The 19810-nt window shown below is 42.0% G+C and overlaps 1 protein-coding gene across 10 annotated transcripts in view; it reads right to left on the reverse strand.

The window, feature by feature from the left end:
• Positions 1 to 19810, reverse strand: part of FAM168A (family with sequence similarity 168 member A) — a 251675-nt gene that overhangs the window by 129982 nt on the left and 101883 nt on the right. The window contains exon 1 of one of the 10 annotated variants that reach the window (XM_061629080.1): positions 8931 to 9105. The exons of the other annotated variants lie outside the window; for them this stretch is intronic. The gene's annotated coding sequence lies outside the window, so the exon portion shown is untranslated. Of the gene's footprint in view, positions 1 to 8930; positions 9106 to 19810 lie in introns of those variants that run through there. 10 annotated transcript variants of the gene reach the window in all.

A 19810-nucleotide genomic window follows, 5' to 3' on the forward strand; every position in this document is an offset into this window, starting at 1 on the left:
CACAATAGGTCAGTCAAGACTATGTTTATCATTCATGACACAGAGAAGCAAAGAAAAGATTTTATGACAAGACAACAGCTTATTTAATTTTTAGAGCCTTCAACTAATTTCCTTAAATTTTTCTCATGGTTGGCTTCCAGGACTTATAACTTGCGTCCTCATTGCAGAGAAAGAATTGCAAGAAAGAGCTTTTCAGGATTACAATGAAATGATAATTGGGAAACATCAAAAAGAACAATTCAGCTGTTCTACTGAGGGAGTCCTAGCCAAAGGACACTTCAAGGAGTTGGGGCCAAAACAAAATGTTTGGGCCAGAAATGCAAGTTCACTTCAGGCACATCCAATGCACATTTAAAGCACATGACTTTCCCCCAAAGAATCATGGGAACAATGGTTTTCCCCTCACAGAGCTTCCCAGCTCCCTTAACAAACAACAGTTCCCATGATTCTTTGGGAGAAGTCACATCCTTTAAATGTGTATTGGATGTGCTTTTAAGGTATGGTGTGGACCTGTCCTCAATTGAGTATAACATTCATTTCACAGGAAATAAATCATACCATATCATAACATTAATTATACCATCATTGTTGCATGGCAGCTGATGTGCTGGGTTTGAGATGCAGAAAATTCTGGTTCATGTCCTGCTCAGCTATAAAACTCAACTATTCCCATCATCCCTGACCACTGACCATGTTGGCTGGGGCTGACAAGAAATGGAGCCCAAAAACATCTAGAGGGCCACAGATTCCCCACTCCTGCTTTACTGGGTGGGCTTGGGGAAGTCACTTTTCCTGAGCCGCGCAGAGTTGTTGGGACCAAAAAAGAATAAACTCATGTATCTAAGGATGGTCACCATTATTTCTTTTATTTATTATTTATTTTTAAGATTTATATCCCACCCTTCCTCCCAGTAGGAGCCCAAGGCAGCAAACAAAAGCACTAAAAACACTCAAAAAGATCAAAAAACAGACTTTAAAATATATTACAGAACATCTTTAAAAACATATTAAAGCAAAACATATTGCATTGTACATTTGCCATTTTATTGCATTAAGATGATCAGCAATTCATCACTGTGTAATATGGTGAGAAATAACTCAAGATAAACAACAAGGACAGACTCCACTTATACAGATTATGATGCTCCTAAAATATCCAGAAAAAATAGAAATGGGTGGGAATCTTGCAGCCCAGGCATGTTTTCAGTCTCTTGGAAGAACATGACACAAGATTGTGCGCTCCACAATCCCATTAGCAAGCCATTATTAAGAGGGAATCTGGTAAGCAATAACCATGGTTGCAACACACTATGAAAGGGAAGGGAGCTCACAAGCAGACAGACACAATCCCAATCTGCTAACTCTGGTTAGATGGTCAAGAGCACGTTTGCACCGGGTCTACCTCTATGCCACCCTGACCTCAGGGAGAAAGGACAAGGCACAAGGAGAACAAACAATTAAATCACATAAAGGTGCAGACTTCCACTTCTAAAAGAAACTGAAGCCCACAATTTCCAGATATCATGAAATCAACGCAAGTGTGAAGGGACAGGCCTGGCTGGAGCTTTGGGCTCAACTCTGTAGTTAAGGTTTGGCAGCACTGAGGAACCACCAAGCTTTGATGGCCTACTTGTGTTAAACACAGACACAGTCTGGCTCGATGCAGCTCAGTTCTTCATAACACCAAGCTAGCTTCAAATTTATCTGTTGCCAGACCAACATATTAGCGAAAATATTCTTTCTGGCTGCCACACCAAACAGCATGTTCAGTACTATATGAAATGTCGCAGCTCCAGGCAGAGAGCTGCCTTTTAAAAAATTTAATAAACCTTTGGCCCATTATCTTTCTAATAGAGATGACTAAAGAGAGCCAGGATCTTTTTTCTCTGGCTTATATTTAGAGAAAAGCAAGGAACCCAGGAATTTGCATTGAGTTAGGCAACCACAGTTAATTATCTTAATGAAGCACATTCTTAGCTCTGATTAGTAGAAGGAAAAATCAGTCATTATGCTTTATTAGGCAACCCATTTGTCTCCACGGCTACCTAGACAATGTTAAATGTGGTACCCGTCACACTTACACCACTTCTGGCTTTCTTTTTTAAAAGGGCCTCACTTCATAAAATAATCATTCATACATAACAACAATGTGGACATTTATGAGTGATGAGCAATTTGTTAGATCATTAATTCTTTTTTTTTAATTTCCAGATAGTAAACAAGTCAAATGTTAAGCCTAGCAACAATTGGCTTGACAATTAGTGCTTAATTAATTAGCTTTCCTGTCACTTCGAAGTTAGCATTGTATTAGCAGCTCTCCAAAGAGGGATAAGATGATAGCTATAAAAAAGGCAAAGGATTTTTTTTGGGAAGGGGGAGGGATACAGACACTCCAACAGTCCCAAGTAAGAAATATTTGCAAAAGCCTCATCTCTCTACCTGAATCAAAGATCTAATCTGCTACCCAATGTTACATCCCAAAATTTACATGTCATGCATGCCAAGTTTATGGTCCTCCCAGCACTTGCAAGTTGGCACTGTTGCCCATCTGCAGTATTTTTTGTTACTGTATTTATTGAGCCATTAAGTTTACACCATAATATATGTATGTGCTGTGGCGGTTATTTTTGCCGCAGGGACCATAAGTCTTAATTTCCTGACTTGTGTGAATTTAAAATTCTCCACCAAAGTGTTTTACAGAGAGACTCTTTTAATGCCGGAGACCGTCTTTTGATTTAAAAAAGAACCTCAAAGAGAAAATATCATAGATACTTCTATGTTACAAAATCAGTGTTAAACTAATTTAACAGTAACGCCCTTCCTCTGAAAATGTAAGGGTGAGAAACTCCTACCCAGCAGAATAATACCCCAACATTTCTTGAGGAGATTCCAGGACAGTTAAACTGGCATCAAGTGCACAGTGCAGACATGCCATTGGTCTGCAAAGTCTTCCTCCAACTCTTAGCTCAGCCACCCAAGAAGATGGGTCATGAGACCTACCATTAGGGAGACAGTGAAGAACTCTGAGAAGAATGAACACCCAACAACTCAAGAAAGCAGCTATGAGGTTGCAGAGGGGTCAAAGAAACTATCAAGGTGGTCTGACAAGCAGCAACACAGCTTGTTGCAAGCCTCACCAGTAAAAATTTACAGGGGTCAGTAAGTACCATGTAACCTTCTCTCTCCAGAGCTTGGAAGTAATTAGTTACAAAAAAACAAATTACTTGTAATTTGTTACTTTTTTGAGGACCGAGTGGGTAATTCCTTTACATTTTGATTGTAATAGAATGAGGAGTACTTTATTACTTTGAGGTGTAATTGTAATGTTTCCAGCATCACTATTGGGCGTTACTGGAGCAGGGGATGTCTTCTGCTCCTCTGATTCATGGAAGAAGATTATGTGCCTCAAACTGGGCTTCTGTGCAGCGTCACTCTTCCCTCGTGCTTTCAGGGTGTTTAGTAGCTGATGAGGGAGGAAATGGAGAGTGAGACGAGGTGGAGTGGAGAAAACAATTGTTTAAAAAATGAACAGTGGTGGTGAAGAATGGAGTGGAGGGAGAAAAGGGCCAGAGGGCAAGGACGTGGATAAAGGAGAAGGAGGCACCAGCAGAATGGAGAGGAATAACAGTGAAGATGAAATGGGGTGTGTTTGTGTGTGAGAGAGTGAGTGAGAGAGAGAGAGAGAATACTGTGTTTCGCTTAATGCATGAAGCAGCCTCCACCCCCCACCCCCACTGGCTGCTTTGCTGCATTTGCTGTGTGTTAATTTTTTTGCACCTCAGAGGGAAATATTTGCTTACGGGGGTGTGCCATAGTTGGTGGCAGGCAGGGGTCTAGTTGTCCAGGGTTTCAGGGGGTCTTAGTCCCCTTACTTTTTGGGGAGCAGGGGACCAGTCTCCAGCATCCTACAAGCCAATCAGCATGAAAGGGGAGTGTGTCAGCCACTGAGAAGAGTCTTCTAAAATGCTTCCTTGTATTTTCCTGCTGATTGGAGTCAACCAGAGTGAAAAGAGGTGAGTCGGCCACTGAGACTCTTCTGTATCTCCTTTCATGCTTATTGGTTCCTAGGAATATTTGTTGTTGCGATCTGTCGTTAACAAGGATCTCATTCTCAACCCATCAGGGAAAAGGGGGGAGAGGCTATAACTATCATGAAGGGGCCCTGTATTTCTGAATTTGCCACTATGCTACTGATGGTAGGGTAGGGTCCAGGAGGTGGTTGAGTGAGAGAGATGACGCTTCCTGGCTTAGGTTCAACCACTCACCATATGCTCAGAGACACATGTTACCAAATTATTCCAAGCTACACAGGAAGTGGATTGCACTGTGAAAGACCAACCCAAATTGTGTTTGCATTTTTACAAATTTGTAGGGCAGTACAGTATCTCAGAGAGGAGGTCAGGTCTCCTGCTCCCCTGGGGCATTCACTATAGCTGCCCAATTTCCCTGCTTTTTAAAGTTGAATAGAAATATCTGTGGGCTATAGGTATGTTCTTAAACTGCAAGGTTTTTTGCCTATTAGTGAATTTCTCTGCTTTTTAATCTGGCAGGTACGAAATGTGATCCTGTGTAAGTTTGTTGAGAATGAATTGTACATTTGCATGTTTCTTGAGTTCAGTGGGATATAGTCCCCTGCAATCCTGCTTTGGATAGGTGAAACTGACCACAGGGGATGCGGAGGGAAGGAGGAGGAGAGGGGGAGGAAGGGCAGAAGGGAGGAGGGGGAGGGGAACAGGCAGGAGGGGGAGGGGAGCAGGAGGACAGGTTTGATCATTTGCATGTTTATTGAGTTCCGTGGGATTTACTCCTGTGCAATCATGCTTAGGATAAGTAAAACTGATGGGCTGGAGGGGGCAGGGGAGGAGGAAGGAAGCCGGGAGGGGAGGAGGAAGGAAGCCGGGAGGGGAGGAGGAAGGGAGAGGAGAAGGAAGACAAAGGCAGGTCATCATTTGCATGCTTACTGAGTTCAGCGGGATTTACTCCTATGCAATCATGGCTAGGATAGGTAAAACTGTCCATGGAGGAGGAGGAGGGAGAAGGAGCGGATTGGAGGGGGGCAAAGGAAGGGGGAGGGGAGGGCAGGTTTAAACATTTGCATATTTATAGAGTTCAATGGTATTTGCTCCTGTGCAATCATGCTTAAGATAGGTAAAACTGACCATGGGAATGGGGAAGGAGAAAGGGAGGAGGGGGAAGGGGATGGATGGGATTGGAAGGGGATGGGGATGGGGAGAGAGAAGCAAGGGGATAGGAAGGAGAAGGAAGGGTGAGATTGATCATTTGTATACTTTTTGAGTTCAGAGGGATTTATTTCTGTGCAATCATGTTTGAAAATGGAAATGGACTGCCTTCAAGTAGATCCCAACTTATGGCGACCCTATGAATAGGGTTTTCGTGGTAAACGGTATTCAGAGGTGGTTTTACCATTGCCTTCCTCTGAGGCTGAGAGGCAGTGACTGGCCCAAGGTCACCCAGTGAGCATCATGGCTGTGTGGGGATTTGAACCCTGGTCTCCCAGGTCATAGTCCAACACTGACCCGGGGAGGGGCAGGGAGGAGAGGGGGAGGGGAGGAGATTGGGTGGGTGGGCACTGGGCAGAAGGGAAGCCCCTTTTCTTTCCAAAAGGAAAACACTGTGAACAGTATCATTGCTTTTCAGCGTTTCCCCCACCTTTTTATTTTACAGCAGGCACATGTAGCCTCCCACCCAAATTTAAACCAAAGCTGTCCCTGGCTACATCCACACCAGGGCTTTATTCCACTTTGGACAGTCATGGCTTCTCCCAAAGAATCCTAGGAAGAGTAGTTAGTGAAGGGTGCTGAGAGTTGCTAGATGACGCCCTGTTCCCCTCACAGACCTTCAATCAGAGTGGCTGACTGTTAAACCAGTCTGGCCACTGGAGCTCTGCCAGTGGAATAGGAGTCTCCTCTCAGCACGCTTCACAAACACTTCCCAGGATTCTTTGGGGGAAGCCATGACTGTGTCATGTGAAATCAAAGTCTGGTGTGGGTGTGGCCCCCTGATTAGGCAAGCCAAGCAGCTGTGAGTCTGGCTTTTAGAACACTGACAGTTGGCTCTTACTGAGCATGCCCGACATTATCATTGAGATCAATGCAAAATTTCTTAATTAAAAATCAGCCAGGCATTTTTTAACTTTTAAACTGCAGAAGATGAAGGTCAGAGTATGGGGCAAGGTAACAGGAGTACAGGTACTCTGTATATATGGTTGATTTTTAATGAATTTCAACAGATTATGAGAACTCTGACAGAAAAAAGTCCAAAAGGGCTCTGGGGTTGTTTTGTCTCTTTTTAGACTTTGAACTCTCTATTCTCTCTGACTGTTTTGTGTATGGCCATGAAAATTTAGAGGGTTGTTAAGCAACTGTTTCTGAGTTCAGGACTTTAAGTTTTGTAAAGTTTTGTTTTGAAATGAGCTTATGGGAAGCATCAGAATGGCATGGGGGGTATTTTCAATTTAACACTGCGGAATGTGAAAAATCCACACTGGCAATAGTATACAGCCACTCTTGTGGCTGTATAACAACATTTGGGAAGCCTGTTTAAGAAAATGAGATAATATCTGCCTATAGAGCAGATATAGACCCTCCGTGGCGCAGAGTGGTAAGCAGCGGTAACGGTTCAGCCGAAGCTCTGCTCACGGCCGGAATTTGATTCCAATGGAAGGAGGAAGCCAAATATCCGGTAAAAGGGTCGAGGTCCACTCAGCCTTCCATCCATCTGTGGTCAGTAAAATGAGTACCCGGCATATGCTGGGGGGTAAAGAAAGGCCGGGGAAGGAACTGGAAATCCCACCCCATATTAACGGTCTGTCCAGTAAACATCGCAAGACGTCACCCTGAGAGTCGGAAACGACTCACACTATAAGTGCGGGGACACCTTTACCTTTATAGAGTCTCCTAGACCACAGAGATTCGGACTAACCACCCTAAGACCCCCTTGGAGATCACTTTGCCAGGAAACAATCTGATGTATACAGTGCCATCTTGCCCAACTCCTTGTGTTTGTATTTCCCCAACCTAGAGCGTTCCATGAGAGACAGCACTGAACTGTGATAAAGCCTCTTATGTGCCAGTATAGAGAGATGTGGGGAGAGGCTTAGAAATCTCTTAGGTTTTTGGTTGTTAGAATGTACCCTTTGTTGCTCCACTCACATCTGTTGCTCCATGCACTTTTCCTTCTGGTCCCACCACCACCGCCATGCAGCCCTCAGAAGATGCCCATGAGGGAATATAGTCCTCAGGCTGGAAAAGGTCTCCCACCCCTGACCTAGCCCATTAGGTTCCAAGGTACTCTGTAGGAACTGTATGAGCTTTTAGGCTATTCCGACCTTCAAATCCTACCTGATTTTCAGTGAATTCCTCATTTCCCTCCACCCTGAGCACTGCAGCAAGCCCATACTCTTAGACCTCACTAAGCCCCCCCTTCCCCCCGTGTAGACCTCACTAAGCCTCCCCACTGTACATCTTTAAAACTCACAGCCTGGAGATGGAGCGAGCAAGTGTGTGAGTGCGTGAACGACCTGGGGGAGAGAAGACAGCCTGAGTGAGGCATGGAGCTGACTACTGGAAGGCACTACTGTGAGGCCTCCCATGAAGTGGGTCAGCCAGGCCATTGCCTGCCACTGCCAAGCATCGCTGCCCATGCTTTCTTGTGGATGTCCGCTTGTTCTCCTTCCCCCCAGGTCAGTCATGCTGCAATTCACAGTGCTTGCCCCCCCCCGGGCACCGACACTCCCCATGCCAACCTGCTTGCCTCAGCTGTTGGCCCAGGCAACAGGCCTACACCCAGTCAGCCATCTTTGTATCTTGCCACTCTGCTGCCACGCCCCCAATGTCACCCTGTATGACCGCATGGCACTGTGACAGCACATCTTACATTTTTATTACATAGTAAGACATATCCATCAGATACCTTCTCCGTACTAGTTGTCACTTCCCATTTTTGGCTTTTGCTTTCTACCAAACCCTCTAGACAGCACCTGTCTACCCATCTAACTGGCAAATAATTAGTAGTATTTTCTTTCTGAACTGAAATAGATGAGAGCATTCAATGTAATTATTATTAATTTTAGTTGCCTATAATCCTTTTGTACTGTATTTGCACCAGGGCAGCACTGATCAGTCAATGTATCAAAGCTTATTTTCTTTTTTCCCCCAAACCTTAATTATTGCCTAATAAAGCTAGGGACCTCAACTTCTCTTAGTAATCTTGTATCTCCTCCTTCTCTAATTAGAGACTGGTGTTGCACATGTGCGTCCTACTTGTAAGTACAGCCAGAAGAAAATAATCTGTTTTAGATTGTTTGGTCATAGGTTGGGATGGAGATATAATCTTACTCTGGGAGCATTTCTTAATATCCTTTTAAAAATAAATAATATATTAAATAAAGTTACTAAAACTGTATTGTAGAGCACTACAATAAATTTAACAGGGCACCAGAGCTTGCCTCTCTCTTTTTTGTCTTCAGTTTGGTGCCTGTTCCCTTTTGTTCCTGCCACAATAGTTCTGGCACTGGTGACTTCAAGAATGGGTTACAGCAATGCTCTTGACCTGGAAATTGCAATTAGTGCAGAACGCTGCAGCCAGATTGCTGATACGAGTGAGACCTTGTCAGCACAGAACACCTCTGCTCAGAGATCTGCGCTGGTTGCCTATTTATTATTGGGACAAGTTCAAGGTGTTACTACTGGTATATAATACCCTTAACAGTTCAGGACCAATTTAACTGAGGGACCACCTTACCCCATTTGTGCCCACTTGAGCACTTTGATCTAGGAAACCGGCCCTGTTACAGGTACCACATAATACTCGTTCCACACTTGTAAGAAATTGTTCTTTTCACCTACTTTTTGGAACTCTTGACCTACTGACATCAGGCAGCCAACAAAACAAGGAAAAGGAACTCTTACCAACAAATGGAATCCAACAATCTGTCCACAGAGCACAACTCAGAGACCATCCCTTTATTCCACGACTGCAGTTTAAATTGCTCCTGCAGAAACTTCAAATAAACCTCAGGCAATCTGTGAACACACAGCTGAAGCAGCAAAAATACCCATTCCAAGGTATTTCAATTAAGTCTTTTCCTTGCTCTTCTATGCAAGTTTTCTTTATAAAATAAAGAGGGTGGAGTCACAGCAGCTACAGCAACAGCAGGAAAGTACTGATTAGATGCACTCAAGTGAAAACTGTGCTGTGGCTCCTCGCCTAAAAAACAGTATAATCTTGATGTCTCACTATTCCACATATCTCAGTTATTTGCTACGGTCAAAGAACCAGAGCAGCAGACCCCTTTGGCTCTTGCCTTTGGCTCACACCAAAGGCTTGTGCCCCTGGCAAAGCACCTGCTTTATATACCTGGGCAGGGCAGAAGCAATCTCTTAACATGCAAATAGTTGACAGACAGATGACCCATGACACAAATTTTTGTGGACTGTTATTCTGAACGAGAGTATATCAATTGGACCTCTCAAGAGAGGATATTGAAAATTATTTGAATAAGTTATCTACTGTTAGTGAATAGCAATGGAATATGTTTAATAAAAACATTTCAGTTGAGGAGATTTCAATGCAGAAAAAGGGCACTGGGGCTCACAGGTTTTTAGGTTTGGTTCTTAAACAGTTCAAAGAGATCCTAATACCACAGACTTTTAATGACATCTGAGAAGATGTTCCTATTCCAGACACATGGAAGAATCTTAGAATGATAATAATCCTGGAACTGGGGAGTAATCTGGAAGATATGGAACAGTATTTATTTATTCATTTATTACATTTGTATACCGTCCCATAGCCAAAGCTCTCTGGGTGGTTTACAACAATTAAAACATTAAAAACAAATATACAAATTTAAAAACACATTTAATTTAATCAGGATTTATTAATTTAATCAGGATTTATTAATTTAATCAGGATTTATTTAATCAGGATTTATTAATTTAATCAGGATTTATTTAATCAGGATCAAAAGCTCTTTACTGCTATTCTATTCTCTAGACTGTATCACTAGTATCATTCAGCACAGATCAAGCAGGGTTCACAGCAGAATGTCAAATGATCAGATCCAGTCCACAGACTTGTCAATAAAATACAGCAGAGTAAAAGTAATGGCAAACTGTTTGCAACGATACTATTAGATATCTAAAGCATTTGATCCGGTGGAGTGGCAGTTTCTTCTATAACTTTAAAATTGCTTTATCTGGAAAATAAATTTGTGGGTGCTGTTACAAAATTATATAGTAGTTCAATGGCAGTAGTGAGAGCCAATGATTTTTATGCCTCTTCCTTTGAATGATAGGATTACAGGATACAACCAGAGAAGGAAAAAACATCTGCTGAGTTTATTTGCGGATGGCATTGCAATCAGGCTTACCAGAAATAACTAAAAAGTCGGTGTGCTACACCAGCGTTGCAAGGTTAAAAACTATGAGAAGTTGGAATCCCTTTATATAAATAGTGACCCCAAAAAGCCAATAGAGATCAAGCATGCTATGGGGATTACACGTAATTTCAGATACCTGGAAGTCCAAATTCCAAAACAGCTAAATAAACTGCCTTAAACCAGAGGTGGCTGGCCTGTGGGCCATATCTGCCCCCTCAATGTTTTCTCAACCTCAAATCAGGCATTTTTATTAAAAAAAATTAAAAATTAGCTTATATATATATATTTATTTATTTATTAAATTTGTTAGTCGCCCATCTGGCTAGTTGTCCAGCCACTCTGGGCGACGTACAAGATAAAACAGTACATAAACAGTTAAAAATTTAAAAAACAGTAAAAACTAATCCGTCCCAAAAGCCTGCCTAAAAAACCAGGTCTTCATGGTCCGGCGGAAGCTCATTATAGACGGGGCTGTTGGTCAGTGACGCAGGCTGTGAGACTCACAGACAAGGTTTTTAGCAGAGAGAGAGAAACCTGAAGCAGAAGGGTTAAGCTGTGAGAACAGAGTTCCAGACAATCAAGGTCAGTGTGGCTGGCTGAGAGTGTGATAAGGTGGGAACTGGCAGGAACTCAGAGTGGGGGAAGAAATGTCAATGGAGAGAGATGTGTCAAATGTCTTTGCCTAGTAAAGACTCTTACATGAAACTTGCCTGGCCTGTCTTATTCCTGTTCTAAACGGCTTTTGGATTTAAAACCACGTCTCACCTACACACGCACGCGCCAACAGGGGTTATGGGCCCAGATTATCAGGCGTGGTAGCGGGTTCGAGAGCCAGTGAAGTGGCGTTGTTGCAGAGAGAAACAAAGCGCAAGTAAGAGGCAAGTAAGAGTGGGCAACATGGCTGTAAATCTATTATCCGGGATGCCGATGGAAAGGCTGAATGCAGTAAATTACTCCAGCTGGAAGTGGAGGATGAGAGCAGTTTTGATTAAAGAGGATTTGAATGATGTTGTGGAAAAACCCCCTCCGGCAGCTCCTTCAGCAGCGTGGCTGAAGAAAGACGAGAAAGCGAAGGCTTTTATTACTCTGGGGCTATCAGATTCACAACTGTTGCTGGTGAGTAATGAGCCGACTGCTAATCAGATGTGGGAGAAGTTAAGAGCCGCTCATGTACAGCAAACTGCGGGAAGCAGGCTGTGTTTAGCATGGAAGCTATATCAGATGTGTTTTACAGATGATGTGACTATGGAAGAGCATTTGGCTGAATTTCGTAGATTAAATGCAGAGCTGCAAGATCAAGGCGTTCATCATAATGACTTGCAGATGGTTTATCTCCTGTTATCTTCATTTGATCAAAAATGGGACGTGCTGGTCTCTGGTCTGGAAAGTCAACCTGACGGGAATCTAACTTTGGACTTTGTGGAACAGAAACTTCAACAAGAGTGGAATAGGAGACAAGAGAATAAGAAAATGGAATTAAAAGAGACTGAGACTGTGTCTGTACAACACCGAAATCAAAGAAGCAGGGAAGAGACTAAAACATGTTATTTTTGTGGATCACGTGGGCATATACAGAGACATTGTTTGAAGAAGAGGAATTACAGAAACTTTGAAACTCAGAGAGCAAGCGTGAACTTTGTTTCTAAGGAGAGCAATAAACTGATTAACTCTAAATGGCTTCTTGACAGTGGAGCGTCTAATTGCCTAATCACAGACTCTAGTTTATTTTACACTTCAAAGCCGACGCAGGAGAAGCTTTATCTGGCTGACGGATCGACTCAGGACGCGACTGCGAGAGGAACGCTGAAGATGGGTAATTTGGGAATTTTAACAGATGTATTATTGATTTCTGGTTTAAAATATAACATTCTATCAGTGAGAAAATTGGCTCAAATAGGTTGTAAAGTTACATTTGAAGGGGATAGATGTTTTGTGAGAAAAGATGGTGAAATATGCATGCAAGGGAAATTACAGAACAATATGTTTATGGTTGAATGCAAGCTTGATAAAGACATGTGTGCTTGGATAGCAGTAAATAAAGAGAAACATGATAATTGTGTCCATGAATGGCACAGAAAACTGGCACACACCCATTTCCAAAAGATACAAAACACCCCAAAATATAGTCAAGATTTGAAATTAAAACACTGTGAGCATGTGGATGAGTGTGAGGTATGTTATAAAACAAAAATGACTGTGAATCCAGTAAATAAGAGCTGTGAAAGCACGTCTACTGAACCCTATCAGCTCATACATGTGGATTTAGCTGGACCTTTTCAGTGCTCAAAAGGTGGAGCAAGGTTTTATTTAGTGATTGTGGATGATTTCTCCAGATTTACACATGTGTTCTTATTGAAAAAGAAAAGTGATGTAGAAGAGAAATTAAAGGCATTCATACAGAGAACAGAAACACAACATGGGGTTGTTATCAAGAATATCAGATCAGATAGAGGTGGTGAATTTACCAGTAATTCATTTCAAACATATTTGGAAAAGAAGGGAATAATCCAAAGTCTAACTGCTCCCTTCAGCCCATCCTCCAACGGAACGGCAGAGAGGAGGAACCGGTCATTGCAGGATTCAATGAGAGCAATGCTAGCAGATGCAGACATGAATCAATCTTATTGGGGTGAATGTATTCTGTACACTGTTTATATTCAGAACCGCCTAATGCACAGAACAATAGGCATGTCTCCCTATGAGAAACTGACTGGAAGAAAACCCAGGGTGAAACACATAGAACGTTTTGGGGCAAAATGCTGGGTACATGTTGCAAAACAGTCAAGAGAGCAGGCAGGACGCATTTTGGGATTTCAGAATTCATATTACAGAGTTTGGTTGCCTGAGAAACAACAAGTAGTGTTAAGCAGAAACATAAAGGTGATAGATAAACCTTGGAGAGACAGTCAAACAGTGATACTTGAGAGTGAAAGCAAACAGGAAGCTGCGGATGTTCCTTTCGGGCGGCAAATTCCATTAAAAACTGCATTAAAAGATTTAATTCATAGTGGCAAACGTACTGTTAAAAGACTGAGAAGTGAAGACATGACAACACATGATACAGAAATGCCAAGTACTAGTGGTGCTGGTCCGAGTAAAATTGAGAGTGAAGAAGAAATGGAAATAGATAATGTCAGGAAATCAGAGAGAAAAATGAAAGGTCAACCTCCTCAGAGATTTGCATTTAATGTTACACAACAGAATAATGAAAAAGGTGAAATTCCAGTAGAATGGGAAAAAGAGGGACCAATAGATAAAGAAACAATGGATCTAATGTGGAAGTTTTGTGTTGAGGAATGAAATAAATGTATCATCAAATAAAAGTGAACAAACATGAATCTGTGAAACTTGTGTAAATAAAGAATAAAGAGAAACTGAACTGAACTGAAACTGTAAATGTAAACTGTAAGACATTAAACCATGTACTGAAATGTATTGTAATGAAAAGTTAATGTTGTAGAAATGTAATAATTGTAACATGAAGTTTTGTAGTCTGTAAGTCTCAGGTGGGGGCTGTTGGTCAGTGACGCAGGCTGTGAGACTCACAGACAAGGTTTTTAGCAGAGAGAGAGAAACCTGAAGCAGAAGGGTTAAGCTGTGAGAACAGAGTGCCAGACAATCAAGGTCAGTGTGGCTGGCTGAGAGTGTGATAAGGTGGGAACTGGCAGGAACTCAGAGTGGGGGGGAAGAAATGTCAATGGAGAGAGATGTGTCTAATGTCTTTGCCTAGTAAAGACTCTTACATGAAACTTGCCTGGCCTGTCTTATTCCTGTTCTAAACGGCTTTTGGATTTAAAACCACGTCTGACCTACACACGCACGCGCCAACAGGGGCATGGCGTAGATCATTTGGGAGAAGATTCCATAGGGTGGGGGCTATTATTGAGAAGGCCCTCTCTCGAGTCCTCACCAGACTAGCTGTTTTGACTGGTGGGATCCAGACAAGGTCTTCTGAGGCTGATCTTGTTGAGCGGCATCCCTGTCAATGCTGGAGGTGCTCCTTCAGATACATACACATACACACACACACACACATAAACACACACAGAGCTCCTAAGGGGTCTCAACATGACAAAGGTTTTTTGGTGAGGAGTATATATCTACTCCCATAAGGCCCATGTGGCGATTCTGTGATGCCAGTTTTTTTGTTCACCCTTCAATCTGCCCCTACAAAAAAAAAAAAAAGTTCGGTCACACCCAATTTTACATGCAGCGAGGGGTTGATCGTGGGCCAGTGCAGCCTTTGGCCTCCCAAAGGGTTAGCCACCCCTGCTTTAACCATCTACTGCAAATCACCCCACGTCTACTAGTAGATCTCAGTCTATTTTCTCCCCATTCCTGCCTAGAGGTCTTTAGATGCAGAGTTAACTGGTTTCAGTAGACCTTGCTGCTATATACGCTGTTCAAATGCTGTATTTACACTATTGTTTTTGCATTACGAGTGCGGGCAGGCAGTTGTACCGGAAACATTTATTGCTCAGTTTGGTGAGTATCATCTTGCTTATACTAAAGTCTAGATTTGAACAAAACAAGGTGATGAAGATAGTCAACTACAGATCTCAACTGCACAGAGGCATTTGCAGGGGGTGGGACAGGAAGAAGGAACAAGGCTGAAAAACACAATGCAACCTAGAAAAGGGACTATGTCAGTCTAATGCAGCAAACGCAGGTAAGAATCTTGGGGCACCTAAAAGATTACACACATTTTACTGTGGCAAGAGCCTACCTCTGTAGACACAGGCTGGACATGTGTTTCATTATGGCAGCTTGCACTGCAGACATGATGGCAAAGACAATACAACACACAATGAAAAATAGAGAAAGATTGAATCCTAAAAGAAAAGAGTCAAAAGGCATACAGTAGATTTGTTCCAATGCAGACATTGGTATCCCTCACAGCAATGGCTGTACTTGGCTTAGAAGCTGTCAAACACCTAAAAGAGGAAGACGTCCTGAGAGGGTTCTGCTGGTGAACTACCTCTAGCTACTGGCCTATCTATTGCATATTTGCTGTGAAAGCACCCCACTGTCTCCACAGCACTGGGAAATTACTTTGGATGAGGTGTAAATAACAACACAACAGAGGTCTTCCCCTCACGTCTGTGTGTCAGTCAAAGGAGGGGAGGGGGAGGGGGAATAGGGAGGATCTGCTCTGAGAAAGGGAAAAGGAAGCACTGTAAACACTGAACTTGAACTTTCCATGCTGTTAATGGCTACAGTGTCACATTTGGATGCTCTCGCCTTGCTGAACAATAGAGCGCTTTGAAGGCAGCACGTGATAAAATGGAAGCAAAGCTCAGTGTTCACCAGGAGCTGCAGATGCAAGATCCACAAGCATTCAAAAGGAGATGCGAGAGGTTTACTTGCTGCCTTATTCCTTTGGACTAGTTGGGACTAGGTACAAGGAAGTGTGGCAATTTGATTTACAGTGCCTTACACTATGGGTGTCCAAGGCAGAAAATAAAATGGTGTTCCCTCTCCTGCTAATTAACAAGAGGCACAATCCACAAGGAACTGTTCCTGCTCCTGCACAACTCTGGTTCCTTTTCTTCTTTTTTTTCAATTAATCTTTATTCAAGTTTCCAAAACCAAAACAATACAAAAAGACAAAACACAAATCAACAACTAATACAATAAAAAAGGGGGAAAAAACAAAAAAAACAAAAAATATTGACTTCCGATTTGTCTTAGTTCAGCTATAAATCTATAATATATAACAAGCCTGACTCTAAATATATTATAAAATCACCCTCCTCCAGCGGTTATCTTAATTGGTTTCAAATCTCATTAACATCATATCATTTTCTTCTTCCACAAAAAGTCAAAGAGAAGTTTCCAATCCTTGAGATATATGTCCATCAATTTTTTTTCTAGATAAACATGTCAATTAATCCAACTCATCAAGTCTACTAAGTCCAGTAATTTCAAATCGCTCTTCTTCCATTATCCGTATTGATTCCATCTTCCATCTTCCATCTTTACGCACCCCATAATCTTGCTGTCATAGTCATATAATAAAAGTCTGATAGGAATTTCCTTTATCACAGATATTTTCTTGCCATCCATTCCGAACGTATCACTGAAGTATTGTTGCAAAGCCACATCTCTGTTCCTCTTTTTTACATGATACACTAGCACATCTCTTGAGGATTTTTCCATTGACACAAAACAGGGATTAATTCTGTTAACTTTCTCCATTTCAAGTTCCATCAAATCCTTCCAGTCCAGGAATTTTTTTGAACCGATAATATCTTTATCTCCAACCTCTTTAATTCCTTCAGGGACACCGCTGAGTTCCAAACCATAATATTTGTCTCCAGGATCCATCACAGCCAGGAAATCCAAATCCCCTTCCATGTCCATATTTAATCCAATCTCCATAGCTTGAACCTTGCCTTTAATTTCTCTTTCATCCTTTTTTGGTTTTCCAGATCCATCTTTATTCTCCTTTCTCATAGAATCCTGAATTTCTTTCAGCTCCTGTCTCATTTCGTCAAATTCAATTCTCAACGCTTGACTATTATTTCTCAGTTCTTGTTTTATTGACTTAATCCCATTCATTATTTTCTGAAACATGTCTAAAGATAAAGTCCCTTCTTGTACATCCATAGTCTTCTTAATTGTCATTCTTAAAGCCAAAGGAACAAAACCCCTTCAATTTTCAATGTCCCAAGCAAAGAGCAGTTTATTTCTTTATCCAGTTACAAAGGAGTTAATCTTTCAAACCAACTGGCGTCACACTCTAAACAGCTCTTATCTCTTAAATGCCCAGAAGTGCAAAAACAGCTTTAGTTCACAGCGTACAAATAACTAGTAGCAGAAAGAGTGAGCAGATTCGTCAAAAAAAAAAGTAGATCAGAAAAAAATAGTCCCAGACTTATGTTACACAAAAGTCTTATAAATCAAAAATCTCTTCCAATCAGAAATCCCTCATTCGTTGTAATCTTTATAATGCTATTTTCCATATCAGTGAAAATGTCGACCCAGTGTGCGGCAGCTGTGAAAAAGGCAAATTCCATGCTAGGGATAATTAGGAAAGGTATTGAAAATAAAACAGCCGATATCATCATGCCATTGTATAAATCTATGGTGCAGCCGCATTTGGAATACTGTGTACAGTTCTGGTCGCCTCATCTCAAAAAGGATATTATAGAGTTGGAAAAGGTTCAGAAGAGGGCAACCAGAAGGATCAAGGGGATGGAGCGACTCCCTTACGAGGAAAGGTTGCAGCATTTGGGGCTTTTTAGTTTAGAGAAAAGGCGGGTCAGAGGAGACATGATAGAAGTGTATAAAATTATGCATGGCATTGAGAAAGTGGATAGAGAAAAGTTCTTCTCCCTCTCTCATAATACTAGAACTCGTGGACATTCAAAGAAGCTGAATGTTGGAAGATTCAGGACAGACAAAAGGAAGTACTTCTTTACTCAGCGCATAGTTAAACTATGGAATTTGCTCCCACAAGATGCAGTAATGGCCACCAGCTTGGATGGCTTTAAAAGAAGATTAGACAAATTCATGGAGGACAGGGCTATCAATGGCTACTAGCCGTGATGGCTGTGCTCTGCCACCCTAGTCAGAGGCAGCATGCTTCTGAAAACCAGTTGCCGGAAGCCTCAGGAGGGGAGAGTGTTCTTGCACTCGGGTCCTGCTTGCGGGCTTCCCCCAGGCACCTGGTAGGCCACTGTGAGAACAGGATGCTGGACTAGATGGGCCACTGGCCTGATCCAGCAGGCTCTTCTTATGTTCTTATGTTCTTATAGGCTATTTTTATTTTCTTCCCCCTTAATTCCGTGAGTAAAAGAGGAGTTTTGACTCACCCAGGTTATCTTAAATGCTGTTCCTTTGACAAATCTCTTTAGCTGTATAGATAAGAAAGTGATAATCGTAGAGAGGAGAATGCTTGCCTGTTAGTCCGTATTTTTTTAAAGAAAAAAAAAACGGATCACTTGTTCAGCTGAGCTAGCTAAAAATCCTCGCTCCGTTCGAGCTGCTGGAAGACCTTCTTTCACAGACAATTCTGACGAATTCCAGTCTCCAACAATCACAACAGCGCTGTGTGGGAGATCTCACGTTTCTTCCTTATCCGGAAGAAATTATCCCCAGTCAAAAAAAAACTTTTCTGACTGGATTTATAGCTGAAAAAGTTTCATCCAAGACGAGAGCCGTCTCAGAGGCTGCACAGGCGGAGGGATCCTCCTGGGAAGTCCCAACTCTGGTTCCTTTTCAATGGGGTTTGCACAAGAGAACTTCCTGATGAACCATGCTCCATGGGTTCTATCTCTCTCTCATTTTTCTGTGCATAATATTACTCCAACAGTTGGATGCCTAACTGCACTGCAAAATTTGGAAAAATGTGAAATTTGAAGGACAATTGTGTTCTGATCTGCACGTTAGTCCAGGATTTGGGGATCAGATCAATTCACATTAGAATTATTATTTATTAAATTTATATCCTGCCCTTCCTCACAGAAGGAGTTCAGGGTGGCAAACAAAAACACTAAAAGCACTTTAAAACAACTTTAAAAACAAAAGACTTTAAAACACATTAAAACAAAACATCCTTAAAAACATATTAAAACAAAACACCTTTAAAAAACACCTTTAAAAACATCTTAAAAAGCAATTCCAGCACAGATGCAGACTAGGATAATGTCTCTACTTAAAAGGATTGTTAAAAGAGGAAGGCAGCAAAAAGGTAACAGAGACAGTGCCTGTCTAATATTTAACGGGAGGGAATTCCATGGTGTCAGTGCCACAAAGGTTTGCTTGCTATGTTGTGCAGAGTGGACCTCCTGATGAGATGGTATCTGTAGAAGGCCCTCACCTGCAGAGCACAGTGATCGACTGGGTATATAAGGGGTAAGACGATCTTTCAGGTGTCCTGGTTCCAAGCTGAGCAGGGCTTTGTACACCAAAACTAGAATTTGGCTCAGTAGCTAATGGGCAGCCAGCGCAATTCTTTCAGCAGTGCGGTGACATGTTGGCGATACCCTGCCCCACTGAGCAGTCATGCCATCGCATTTTGCACAAGCTGAAGCTTCCAGACCAACCTCAAGGGCAGCCCCACATAGAGTGTATTACAGTAATCCAGCCTGGAGGTTACCAGTGCGTGGACTACAGTGGTCAGGCTATCCTGGTCCAGAAACAGCTGTAGCTGTCTGACCACTCAAAGCTTGTAAAAGGCACTCCTAGCCACTGAGGTCACCTGGGCCTCTATATTTATTATTTATTTATTCAGCTTATATCCCGCCCGACTAGCAAACAGCTCTCTGGGCGGCAAACATAGCAACATATACAATAATAAAATTACAAAGTCAGTATAACAAATATAAAAATACACCATTAAAATAGAAATTACAGCATTTACATAAATAACTTAAATTAAAATGCCTCAGAGAAGAGAAAGGT

This window comes from Rhineura floridana, chromosome 5, assembly GCF_030035675.1.
Source record: "Rhineura floridana isolate rRhiFlo1 chromosome 5, rRhiFlo1.hap2, whole genome shotgun sequence".
Taxonomy (NCBI): domain Eukaryota; kingdom Metazoa; phylum Chordata; class Lepidosauria; order Squamata; family Rhineuridae; genus Rhineura; species Rhineura floridana.